The following is a 12,996-nucleotide window of genomic DNA, read 5'->3' as shown; positions in this document are numbered from 1 at the left end:
TATGAAAACACAACAGCACATAGCACAGAGCTCAAAGGAAAAAAAAAAAAAAAAAAAAAAAAAAAGGGAAAAGAAAAAAAAAAAAAAAGGGCCCTGTGCTATTCTCAAGTTTAATTCCAGCTCCTGAAAATTAGAGATTCTGAAGTTATAATCTTATTTAGCAGGAACACATCAGTTCCAAAAATAAATACATAATACATGTTAGAGGCACCGGCATTTTCTGCATGACCTCAGCATGCAGTTTCATGAAGTAATTAAAATTGTGACAGCACTCCAGCTGAAAACTGTAAATCCTTAATGAATAACTAATGAACATGCTGTATTACTCAGTGTTCTGTCATAGTAAGTTACACTAGATGACCCTAACATCCATCAAAAGATTTTGCACCACTGTAAGGAACAGTAGCAGACTCCTCCACCTCAACCCCTCATATCTGTTCTCCAGGCACCCAGCCCCCTGAGCCAGGAGGACAGGGATGGGGAGCAGAATGAAACCCCCATAATCCAAGAGAAAATGCTCAGTGAACTGCTACACCACTTCGAGAGACAAACAAATCTACAGGCCAGATGGGATCCACCCAATGGTGCTGAAGGAGCTGGCAGAGCGCTCACTAAGCCACTTTCAATCATTTATCACCAGCGCTGGCTAACTGGGGAGGTCCCAATTGACTGGAAGTTAGCAAGCATGACACCCATCTACAAGAAGAACTGGAAGGAAGATCCAGGGAACTACAGGCCTGTCCATCTGACCTCAGTGCTGGAGAAGGTTATGGAGCAGATCATCTGGAGTGCCATCATGCAGCACGTACGGGACAACCAGGTGATCAGGCCCAGCCACCAGGTGTTTATGAAAGGCAGGTCCCACTTGACAAACCTGATCTCCTTCTATGACAAGGTGACCCGCTTAGCGGATGAGGGAATGGCTGTGGATGTTGGTTACCTAGACTTTAGTGAAGTCTTTCCCATAGCATTCTCATGGAGAAACTGGCTGCTCATGGCTGGGACAGGTGTACTCTCCACCGGGTAAAAAGCCGGCTGGACGACCAAGCCCAGAGTGGTGGTGAATGGAGTTACCCAGCTGCGCCGGTCACATGTGGTGTTCCCCAGGGCTCGGTACTGGGGCCAGTCCTGTTTGGTATCAATGATCTGGACGAGGGGATCGAGTGCACCCTCAGTAAGTTTGCAGATGACACCAAGCTGGGCAGGGGTGTTGATCTGCTGGAGGGCAGGAAGGCTCTGCAGAGGGATCTGGACAGGCTGGACGGATGGGCTGAGGCCATGCATGAGGTCCAACAAGGCTCAGTGCCGGGCCCTGCACTTGGGTCACAACAACCCCACACAACGCTACAGGCTTGGGGAAGAGCAGCTGGAAAACCACCTGGCAGGAAAGGACCCGGTGGGGGTGCTGGTCAACAGCCAGCAGCATGCCCAGGTAGCCAACAGCATCCTGGCTTGTGTCAGAAATAGTGTGGGCAGCAGGACAAGGGAAGTGACCATGCCCCTGTACCTGGGCACTAGTGAGCCCACACCTTGAACACACCTTACAGCATGTTCAGTTTTGGGCCCCTCACTGCAAGAAAGACACTGAGGTGCTGGAACGTATCCAGAGAAGGGCACCAAAGCTGGCGAAGGGTCTGGAGATCAAGCCTTATGAGGAGCAGCTGAATGAGCGGTTGAGTCACCACCATCCCTGCAGGTATTGAGATGTGGCGCTTAGGAACATGGTTTAGTGGTGGGTTAATGGTTGGACTCTATGATCTTAAAGGTCTTTTCCAACCTAAACAATTCTATGACTCAATATCAGTGTTATACCTACACCCTGCACATGCTTGGAACTGACCCAGTTTCTCCTTGCTCACAAGTGTCATTCAATGCAATTCATTGTCTGCTCTTTGTCTGGAGGGCAGACTCAATGCCAATAAGGATTAAAAAAAATCAAAACAAATAATAAAAAAAAGCTAAGCAGCACAACAGACTCGGCATTCAGCCAAAGCAACAACATCACAGCTTCTTGAATGGGAACCCTGGCTACGATTTCCTAAGACTTAGAAAATACAGACGTTGTGCTTTATGAATGTGGACACTTATTCCTAGGACTGAGACAGAAAAAATGTATTTCCCAATTCCCACGTACTGCTAAAACCACACAGAAAATACAACTTTCTACTTAAATTAAGCCAAAAATATACCATGAATTAAGCAATGCAGCATTCCAAACTGAAAACCAGTTTATTTTCATAGCAGTGAGGATACCAGCTAAGCAAGAGGCTTGCATTCCACACTCTCACAACCCCCGAGAAACTGTTATATTATGACAGTAAGTAAACAGGCAGAAGGGAAAAGCAAAATACAGCACTGGCACAAAGAGCACTCAGTACAAACAAAACCAAAGTCATGGGTACTTGAGAACACTTTAATACGGCTCAAAATTAAAGCCTACAGTTCCTCTACATCAACAATCCTGTTCAGGACTTCAGATGGTTTGCACAGCCTTAGGTGGGACTTAAGCATTTTAGTACAAGCGACTTAAACCTATGCAGCACCAAATTTTTGTCCCTTTCCTTAAATAAAGCCCAACCAGTAAGTGGACTGTGAAAGTGCCAATCACACCTCACAATTAAATTCACTAAACAATTTCCAGCATGCTTAAGGAAAACAACCAAAAAAAGTACAGAGTGCAATGCAAGTTTTGGAAAGCCTACAGCCAATGTAAGGGAATGAAGCAATAACAGCCCTGCCCCTTCAAAAGGCAGGAAAACCCCATGTGGTCTGCATCGCTTAGCAGTTGTCAGCCCACCAACACATGTGTCACACTGTCACCACGGTGGGGTGGCTTCCCAGGTGGGAGCAGAGGGAAGCAGTGACCTGGGGTAATTAGACCTTTGCACAAGACCCTGCAGGACTCCCAGCTTCCTCATCCCAGAGGATGTATTGTGGACAGACAGAGGGGACATGAGAAAACATAGCCTTAATAAATCCATGGTGTGACGCAAGTGTACTACAGCAGAGGAAGTATAGGGACATAGGAGACAAGCGCACTGGAGTCCAGGTTTCATTAAACCCCACTACTTATGAAACATGCTCATGGGTGTTAAGAAAACAGCACTATTCCTCACACAGAATTTAAATAGTCTCACACACACAACATTAATTCTCCCAACAAATGCAACAAGAAGAGAAAAAGTCCATTAAGAATGACATCAGTAGTGAAATACTCAGCAAGTAATCAATCCTGTCCAGAAAAGAGCACCATCAGAAACAGTATTTCCCCCCCTATAATCCATATAGTCAGGCTGGGACTGGCAGATTATCCCACATACACCACAAATACCTAAACTACCTGGTAACTCAGCTTAGCTATTTCCAGATTCCATATTCAATCCCCCCTTCAAACCTTCACCTTCTTCTAAACACAGCTTTTATGACAAGATCCTCATACTCCACTCTAAACCATCATATTCATGACACATACTCTGCTTACTCATTTGCAGTTCTTCACAAAGCTGGGGTCATTCTGAACAAGAAAAAAGCATCTGGTTCTCAGCTGTTGTCTTCACAAGTTTTCAGCATCACCTGCACCTCTTTCCTCCCAGGAAGCATCTACACTGGTCCTTCACCTATAGAATCTCAAGTACATTTCAGAGTCACCTCTGGGATGTTCATAACTACACAGTGGTGCCTGCAACCCTTGAAGGACCAGTCTGGTAATCAGAAGTATTTGAATACCAGGAACTTTTTTTTTTTTTTTTTTTAATTTCTGACAGTCTCTGCACAAGATGCTTGCTGAAAAGCCTCTAAAAACAGTCTAGAGAAACTGCTGCTAAAAGTGAACTAGAAAGTGCTTCTTTATCTTAACCTAATACCTGGTAGCTACCTACTCAAAATTACACCAAAAAATCTAAGCACATAAGATGGTTTGTCTCCTCTTCCAACCAACTGTATTGTCAGGATTAGAGTAGTACACATCCTATCAAGTAATTTTGGACCAATATTTATTTCTATGCAAACCAGCTTTCATTTAAGAAGCATCACTAAGGAAAGAAGCTGTATTCCCTTTGACCAAATAAACTGTCAGTGTAAAAAAAAAAAAAAAAAAAAAAAAAGCGCTAAAACCCAACAAATACTCTACAAAGATCAGAGTTTTCCAGAGGGAAGAAAAATTTAAATCCAAAGTTTTACATTAACTATATTAGTATTTCATTTAGATCAGGTTTCAACAAGAAGAGCATTCAGATGAAACATGATAACAGCAATTCAAGAACTGTCAGAGCAATCAAGGCTAATTTGTAGCCACCATTAAACTGAAAGTAGGAATTGCCAGATTTCAGCACTGTTAGTTAGTAAGCCCATTTTACTTTTGACAAGACAACACATGTTCCTACTTTGCAGGAAAACAAAAAAGTTAGTATCTCATCTTTCGGGTTTGTTTCCTGCCCCCAGTCCAGGACTGAATAGTATTTAATCATATCCTCAAACTTTCACTACAACAGCAATGCAAACAAATCAATAAAAACATGTAATTTAAGGCCAAGTATGTATTTACAATACCTCACTGAATTAAAACACGAGGAACTGCAATAGTCTTTAATGCCAAACAGGTGACAAAATCCTACCTATGAAATCAGATATTTTTAACCACCCCATTCTACAAAAATAAATGTCATTTCTTAATTTCAAAACCAAATGAACATGAAAGCAGCTCTCCACAGGGCCCTAAGGAAGGTCATGGTCTTGAATAAAAAATGTGGTCTTAAATAAGAATCTAACAATTCAGGGAGACAGGAAACATGCACATGAGCACTATTCAAATGCAGGTCGCACTAAAAAAAGCTTTTGCTCCCATTTCATTTTTTTCTTCACATCTTGTACAAAACTTCATGAGCAATCACCTAGAACACTTAAAAGCAAAAATCTGATATACAGAAATATTCTGACCTCACATACGGAAAACCCGTTTTATCCTTTGCACAGTAGCTGGTGCAGTGGCTATCATGTACTAGAGCAAATGGCTCCTGCTTTGAATAGCATTCCCCTGCTCAGCTGAAGCCGAACACGGCAGGAATGCAGCCAGTGTCAGTCACTGATGTGTTTGTCCACATTGTACGAGATACTGTGCTTTCTAGTTCCATAGTAAAACAAATACCTAAACAGAAATTTCATATCAAACCCGTAAGTTTAACAGTTCTATCAGAAGTCAGGAAATAAAAAGTCCAACACGTTTACAAAAAGCCAGCTAACCCTTTAAGGGTAATTTTCTCATTCCCCACACCTTGTAACAGCTCATGTACTGCCAGCGCTCTTCAGCTCTTCAACCAGCTTCTATCATGCACATGTGTCAGGTACTACACCATGAAGCTTGATCTTTGCCATTTTTCAGCTGTTGCATCAATAGAAAAATTATATTCAGCTTCATTACTGCTCAAAAAACCACAGATGATCACTCCTATACTATAGTGCCTTTGAACCATTTCTTTCCAATCCACTTACTACCAGTACGGAAGGGGGAGGGGGGGGGGGGGGGGGGGGGGCAATGCTTCACATTAAGCCCTTGCACTTGGATCTCACTCCTGCAAGATCCACAATTCTTCATACAGGTTCTTCCAAGATCTCATTAACAGAGTACATCTATGTTACTGTATTTTAATCAGTAAAGAGGAATTTAAGCATAACAATTTCACAAATCCAGGCAGAAAACACAAATACAGTTTTGATCACCCCTAGATTAAAAGAAGTTGCAACATGTTTTCAAAGTTAAGTGTACATAAGGCAAAATCCTACTTGGGCACAAACTCAAATCAAGCAGGTATTAGAAACAGGGTTATTTGCTGTCTTTTAAATTGTATAAAAGACGACACATTACTTTTAAGTCAGAAGAAACCTTTTTATTTAAATTGCTAAAGAAATATTAGCACAGACAAAACATTCAGATACTGAAGGAAAACACTAACTCAGTTTTACACAAAATTCTTCTCAGACACCTACCCTTTTATCACCCCATCTATCTTCCCACAGAGATCTGAGGGCACAGCTGGGCTGAGAGAGCCACAGTCCAGGCTGGAGCTGACCTCCCTCCACACAGATCTAAGGGCTGCACTCACCCACTTCAAACCTCAGCTGCTGTGGCATTGCCCACTCTGCAATGCAGATTTGAACGTCAAATCACAAACTGATGGAGGCTTCAGCATTTCAAAGCAACATCTAAAGCTCCCTCAAGAAAACAGTTGCAGCCAGCCCAGTACACCCAGGATCGTTCTACCAGAAACGGCACTTAATCCCGTTTTTCTGCTAGCTTTGGTTCCCAAATAATTTCACTGGGTATTCCAAGTAACTGGTCTCATAGCAGGAAAAGTATGAGGAAGCACAGCATAGGAGGTATGTGAAAGAGAAGACAACACAGGAAAAAGCTACAGGAAAATATGACAAAGAAAAAAATCAGTAAGTTAAGGGAAATGTCCCAAGAGCAACCACTAAAAGCTAATTCTGCATCTCTACCCACTGAGCTGGCTGACAATTGTCAAGCACTAATCAATAAACAGAACAGAAGCTAAATATAATGGTTAGATCAACCAATTTTAATTAACTAGGAAGTTGAATGTTATTCTGTTTAGCTATAGTTAATGAGCCAACTATCAATTGCCATTAAATTTAAAATTGTATTTCTAAATCATCTAAATGGTAGGCATCAAACACTAGTAACAACTTCCTTAGGAGTTCCATATAGCAAATACCATTAAAATGCTCTTCATCAAACCCAGAATTAGCAGGCTGACCATTTAATACAACAACAAAATTAAACAGTTCACAGGAAACTATGAGATACCCAAGTATTTCAGTTTGGGGAATGCAGATTGAAGGTTAATCCCGAACTCACATTTTTAAGCAACTCGGTAGCTAGAGTTCTGCTACAGCTCAAGGACAACTTCACCAAACGATGTGTGATTTCTCCTCAACTGAATAGGTTCTCTACAAAACCATCATGGGAAGTACAGTGCAAAGGTGTGAGCTTGCCGTGCAAGGATCTTGAATGGTTATGGAAACCCTTCCAGAGACTGGAAAGCCAGGAAGGAACAGCACTGCCAGGCACCCACCGCTGAGAAACTGGCGGGTCCTGGCATCCAAACGGTCTTGGGAAACTGCCAAACTGTTATTTAAAACTGTGGCATACAACAGACACATGCACAGCACTGTATTTAGACATTAATAGTAAGTTGCAACTGCAGAACAAGCAACAGACTGGCAACTAGACTGACCAAAAGAATCTGGTGTTTGGAGTCTCTATCACAGGAAATCATTAAAAATGTGCCAGACTAATATCCTTCAAGAATTGCCCGGGTTTATGAGATTTTGTTTTGGGACAAGATGACGAATGATGCAATCTCTTAGTATCCCTTCTAGCCCTAAGTTTCTATCAGTCTACACAGAACAAAAGATTAGCAAACCTCTTCCCATCACAGGTTAGTCCTTGAGATCACAGAGGCAAGGACCAGCAGAGCCTCTCATCAGCTGTGATCTGTTCCTTTTCCATCTCAAGGACTTCCTTGCTCAAGTTATCAGTGCAAGAACCCCTCACACACTTACTTCATTTTTAAATACAAGACAAACTCAAGCATCCACGTTAAACCCTGAAGGGCAGGAGCAGGAATGCTGCTGAGCCGTTTCCAGGTTCTGCTCTGGCCAAGCTTCAGGTACTAGAAATTCAATTTGGGGTGTGCAGGCTCTGCACAGTGCAATGCATGCAAGCTCAACAAGAAGTGCTGCTAATCACAAAATAAATTATATGCATCCCATCAGATTAAACAAGACCTTATAAAAGTTAGAAGAATTCACCACATAAAACCCCAGAGAACCAGGCACTACTCAAAGATGGACCAGAGAGATCCATCTTGCACTACAATTCAACATCAAAACCAGCCCTAACAAAGCTAATTCCAGGAGACAGGGTAATTCATTGGAGTATTGGCTGGTTGTCTGACATTCACTAGGGGATTTTACATATCTCACACTTAGCATCTAAAATTCTTCTCTCTTCAAGCTAGCTGTGCCTTTCCCCTTAATTACTGAGAACGAAGCTGCACTTCAACAGCTGCCTTCTTGTGCTACAGCAAGAGGCTGCAGGGCTGCTCTCTGTCACTTCTGCTGTTCTGGCTTAATCTTCCTTTACTCCCAAACCTACCAAAGGGACGTAGAAGTTGCATGTTCCCCTTCTCCATTATTACTTCTCAGAACCAGAGCAATGCATGCAAACAGCCCTCTGCCTACTGCATTTCTTCTCCTTTACTTTGTAGCCACGACTAGTAGCAAAGAGAGAAAAAAGAAAAAAAAAAAAGCCTTATAATTAACACCAGGAATTACCAGTCTTAAAGTATCAGACCTGCTAATAAGGTCTGATACCTTCTGCCTTTTCTCTCTGCTACACTGATAGCAGCCGCATGAAAGCCTTTTCAAACCCATCAACCTCGCTTTGCAGCTTGTAACAGCAAACAGCAGAGCACAGGAACACCAGGAAATGAGCACACTAATACTTAACAGTAGGAAGTAAAAAAAACCCAACCCTAAAACCAGTGGATTAAGAAGAGGATGAGGGGGGAACATAAAACTGGAAGAAAGCCCAGCCCTGCTTTCAGCAAAACTGAGGAGGTGTGATAAAAACCCTTCTGCCCCTCACATCTAGAAGCCCTCACTTGGGAATTCAGCTAAACAAAGACAGGGACTGCAGCTAGCAACGACATGGAACTGGGTAAGTGTTACTCAGCACAGCTCTTGCTAAGGTAGAGACAGTGAACAAAAAGCAAAATACAGGCTTCTATTTGCCTGCCAGCAAACTCCCTTCAGAGCAGAGGAAGGCAAACCAGACACATTCAGTCACAGCACACAAGTGGATCACCTTGAAATTATGTTGATTGTGGGTCTGTTTAGACTTCTACTTCCAGGAGTTCTGCCTTGCATTTAAGACCTACAATTTTTTACTAAGTGACAAGAAAGAGCTGGCAATTTAAACACACTTGTCAACTGTATTGTGTCAAGATACCAACACCCCACCAGTAAGAGTATAATTGCCAGCTGCGTGCAAGCAAACACCAAAGTGTATGAAAAGTTCAATCTTAAAGCTGAAGTTGTGGGTATTTTTTATTAGACCACTTGGGCTGGCAAGTCTTTCTAAGTATTGCCAATTAGATAAATTGTGTAAAATTTTCAAAAACAGAACTTTGGAAATAAAATTACTTCCTCTAGCTAGCTTTGAAGTGGAGGAAAAAAGCTGCAAGAACAAGAACTCAATTGGCTTTTAGCTGCCTGGCAAATGCTCTAATAAGAAAGCCCGATGACCTACATTCACAAGGCTCTGTACTAAACCATTATTACAAAATCCAATATAAAGCCTGACCAAGTTAAAGTGTTTTCCATTAGCAAGCAGCAGTATCATGTTAGAGAAATATGAAAACATGTTATTGTCTTTAGCAATGATCTTAATTAATCCTCTAAACAATATTTTGAAACATGTCATCCTAGTTATTCCAGACTGTTTAAGTTCCCAATGTTAAAGACGCTGAAACCTTTGATTTTTGATTGTGCAATGGGATGTTGACAGAAACAGCAATTTCTTACATATTCTCAAACTGTGCTGCAAAACTGAATTAGTAATAATTTACATCTCCAATGTTTTTTCAGCAACCAAAAAAATACATTAGTGTTCAGAAACTCAGTCTAAATCCAAGCTAGGACCACTACAGTTTACTGTGACTCAGTTAACACATCACTGAAGTATTTCTTCACATAAAGACAACAGCTCTCAGCCAGCTAGTCAGATAACCCAAAGCAGATGTTTCAAGTTGTCCCAGAAAAGTTAATATTAAGCCAAACCCTACTGTAGTAAATATCCCCAAGAGCAAGTATCTGAACACCAGATATAATCAATTCAGTAAGTGTTTATAGGAATAAATATATTAAGTTAGTCCTTCACTGTATACCCATATAGTTGGAAAAGTCCAATACATTCAGCTTCAATTCACATCAGCAGCTTCTAAACACATGAGTAACAACTCAAAGAGAAATGCCCTACTTAAAAAAAAAAAACAAAAACACAACAAACCTCTTTCAACAATTATAACAACAATTATAAAGCAGGCAACTAGTCAAAACAAGCAGTTGATGGCCAAAACTGTTAGAACAGGAAAGCAGATAATGGGACAACAAAATCTGAGCAGAGATTCTCAGAGACACAAAATTACCATTAAAAGTCCACAGATTCAGAAAAATTTAACTGCCCACCATACCTTCAAGAACCCAAGCCTCCACGGCTAGGGAGGATGTCATGGTATGTTGGAAGTACCCAATGCTGTTAGTGACGCAGTAGTGTAAAACAGACTCATGTAACCAAGATGGAAAAAATCAGGAAAAAACAAATTTTAATTAATTTCTCCCCTAATTTACTAAAACCCATCTCACGTTAAATGCGGAAAAAAATAAGTCCACATAAAATCACTGGCTTTCAGATTGCCTGAAAAGATACTACAGTTGAGGAGGCTTAAAAGAAGGTTTTATTTATCTGAAGAGCGCAGCAAGAACATGGATACAAAGCTAGCGTCAAATTAACATGGAAGCACAAAGAGGTGCCTGATTCGCTGGGACTGAATTGTGAAGGGACTACACATTCATCTCAGAGTACATAAAACCTCCCATCACTCTGCAGCACTCAGTTGATAGTTCCAAGTACAGATTTAAGCTAAGCAAGCTGCAGGCATCCCTTTTAAACCAATGAGACAGTTGCTACAAAACACAGGTTTAAAGAAGGAAAAAGAAAAACACCACTAGGAAAATAAATTCTAAGTCCAAATACACTTCCCTTTTTGAGGAAATCCATGCACCTCCCCCAAAAAGACAAGGAATACTTCTTCACCATTGATTAAAACGACAAATTTCATTCTGTACATCCTCTGCACTTGCATGAACCAGATTTTCCCTGCTGTCATTAGGTTAGCCATCTTCTGTTTCAGGATCAATCCACATACTATTTAATCTACTAAATGGGTGATCTATTTGGGACAGTAGATTCAAGACATCAAAGTAAGCTAAAAAGCAAACAACATCGGCAAAAAGATGTGAGGCCACCCTGAAGCAATGGGCTCTCTTCTGAGGAGGAAGGAGAGGCATCACCATGGACAGCTCAACCACCACACTCACTGGAGCCTCCAAGTAAACAGGATGGATGAATGTATTCCAAGTGGAATTTGGAAATTCCTCGTGCAGCAAGTAATTCTAGCTGCAACAATACATCCAGTTGGATAACTTCACATTAGGTTCAGGAATACATATGGTTCAAGCAAAATTTCGAGGAACACATACATAGCTGCCATAGAGGAATCCTAATGCTACTGGTTTCAAAGCCAGTGGTGTATAACCTGAGCAGATGAGAGTTAAGGTTTGCTCACAAGAAGGATGCTTCTGCCAGCATGGCTACAGCACCACAAATCTCTAAAGCAGGTACATTAGAGCACCAGTGGAGGAAAAAAACCAAAACAAACTACGTTTGCCTTAAAGAAGCAAACCTTGGTGAAAAACTTGTCTTAATCAAGCATCGGCTGCTGACAGATTTAGTATCAGACTGGAGCAACAAATGTTCTGACACAATATGAAAAATGCCACTTTCTAATTTCTAGGAGGCTACAGTGCTCAACATCAGCAGAGTTCAGGGTCAAATCAACCCATCTGTAAAAGTACACACAGCTACAAATCTCTGCTAAACCTTTTCAACCGTTAATTCAGCTGTCTGTAGCACTTAGTTCCAGCTATAAAGAAGGTTACTTGAAATCAGTTTTACATAGTATCTTCTCCCACAGAAAAGCCTCTAGCCCTAAGCAACTCCATGGCTGGGTGTTGGGGTTTTTTTCTGGCTACTTAAGAGCATATCATAAGCTGTATGTATTTACTGCACCGCCAGAAACAAGCTAAAACAAAGCAAGGCACACACAAGAGCAGTTTCAACATCCAAGTTAGTTATTTCAGTAAGACCGCCTACACTGACCCAATTGTCTTTCAGCTGTACTGGGAACTTACTTAAACGCAGTGCACTAATACTGTTACGCTTTATTAGTCTGGCTCATAAGAGTTATTTCGAAGAGAAAGAACCAGGGGATTTCAAAGCACACCATTGTTCTTACTCTCCTATTTAGGAAGGAGAGAGCATCACCCAGGAGCAGTCGCACGGTGCGATGGGAGGATGGCTCCCAAACCTGCAAAGCCACTCCAGGCAGCTTCACGCTTTGGCTATTCATGCTTTTTGGCAAGAGCAGCCCAAGATACGGGAGGGCTCTGCCAAGCTCCAAGCAAGTTCAACACCCAAAAAGAATCCCCAACCGAGTGACATACCTAGCAAAGCTGTAGCTTTCAACCAGCAACCACCAAACATTTCTCCAAAGTTAACATTTTAAAGCACTGTGCCTAGCAGCTACCACGCAAACTCCATCACTAAACTGCTTCCCTAAAAGAAGCAAAAACAGAACTGGGAAGATGACATACAAACCAAGATGCAACAGGGTTTTTTCCTCTTTCCAGCATGATCAAATGGCACTTTAAAAATGAGGGGGTTTGCCTTGTTTTGCTGTCATCCAAGGCCCACAACATAAAAGCAGGTTAAGTAAGAAGCACCTGAAAACTTAGTCATGGCGCCGCATTTCTACTGCTAATTACCTGTAGGGTTATGCAGCTTTCTGCTCAAGCTTTCAAACTTTCAAACGAGGGTTTTTCACCCTAACGCACAGCCCTCTCAGGACGCTGCCAGCCGGCACAGGGGGCCGATGTTTCACCCCAGGATTCACCCAGGTCCCGCATCTTTAAAAGTGCAGAGGAGCAGCCGACAGGCCCCAGCTGAGCCCCGAGCAACCCCCGGGCCCGGGCCCGGCTCTGGGGCCCGGCGACCCCGGAGCCGGACCCCTCCGGGCGCACCGTCCCCGGCGGGAACGGAGCGGCACCGGCAGCCCCCGCCGCTCACCGGAGGCTGAC

General features: G+C 42.2%; 1 protein-coding gene across 2 annotated transcripts in view; it reads right to left on the bottom strand.

Annotated features, from left to right (window-relative positions):
* DGCR2 (DiGeorge syndrome critical region gene 2) overlaps window positions 1-12,996 on the bottom strand; it is a 51,105-nt gene that overhangs the window by 37,573 nt on the left and 536 nt on the right. The gene's annotated exons all lie outside the window — the stretch shown is intronic.

This window comes from Falco naumanni, chromosome 1, assembly GCF_017639655.2.
Source record: "Falco naumanni isolate bFalNau1 chromosome 1, bFalNau1.pat, whole genome shotgun sequence".
Classification (NCBI taxonomy): Eukaryota; Metazoa; Chordata; class Aves; order Falconiformes; family Falconidae; genus Falco; species Falco naumanni.
Note: the sequence above shows the minus strand (reverse complement) of the source record. Positions and strands in the feature narration are given on the sequence as shown.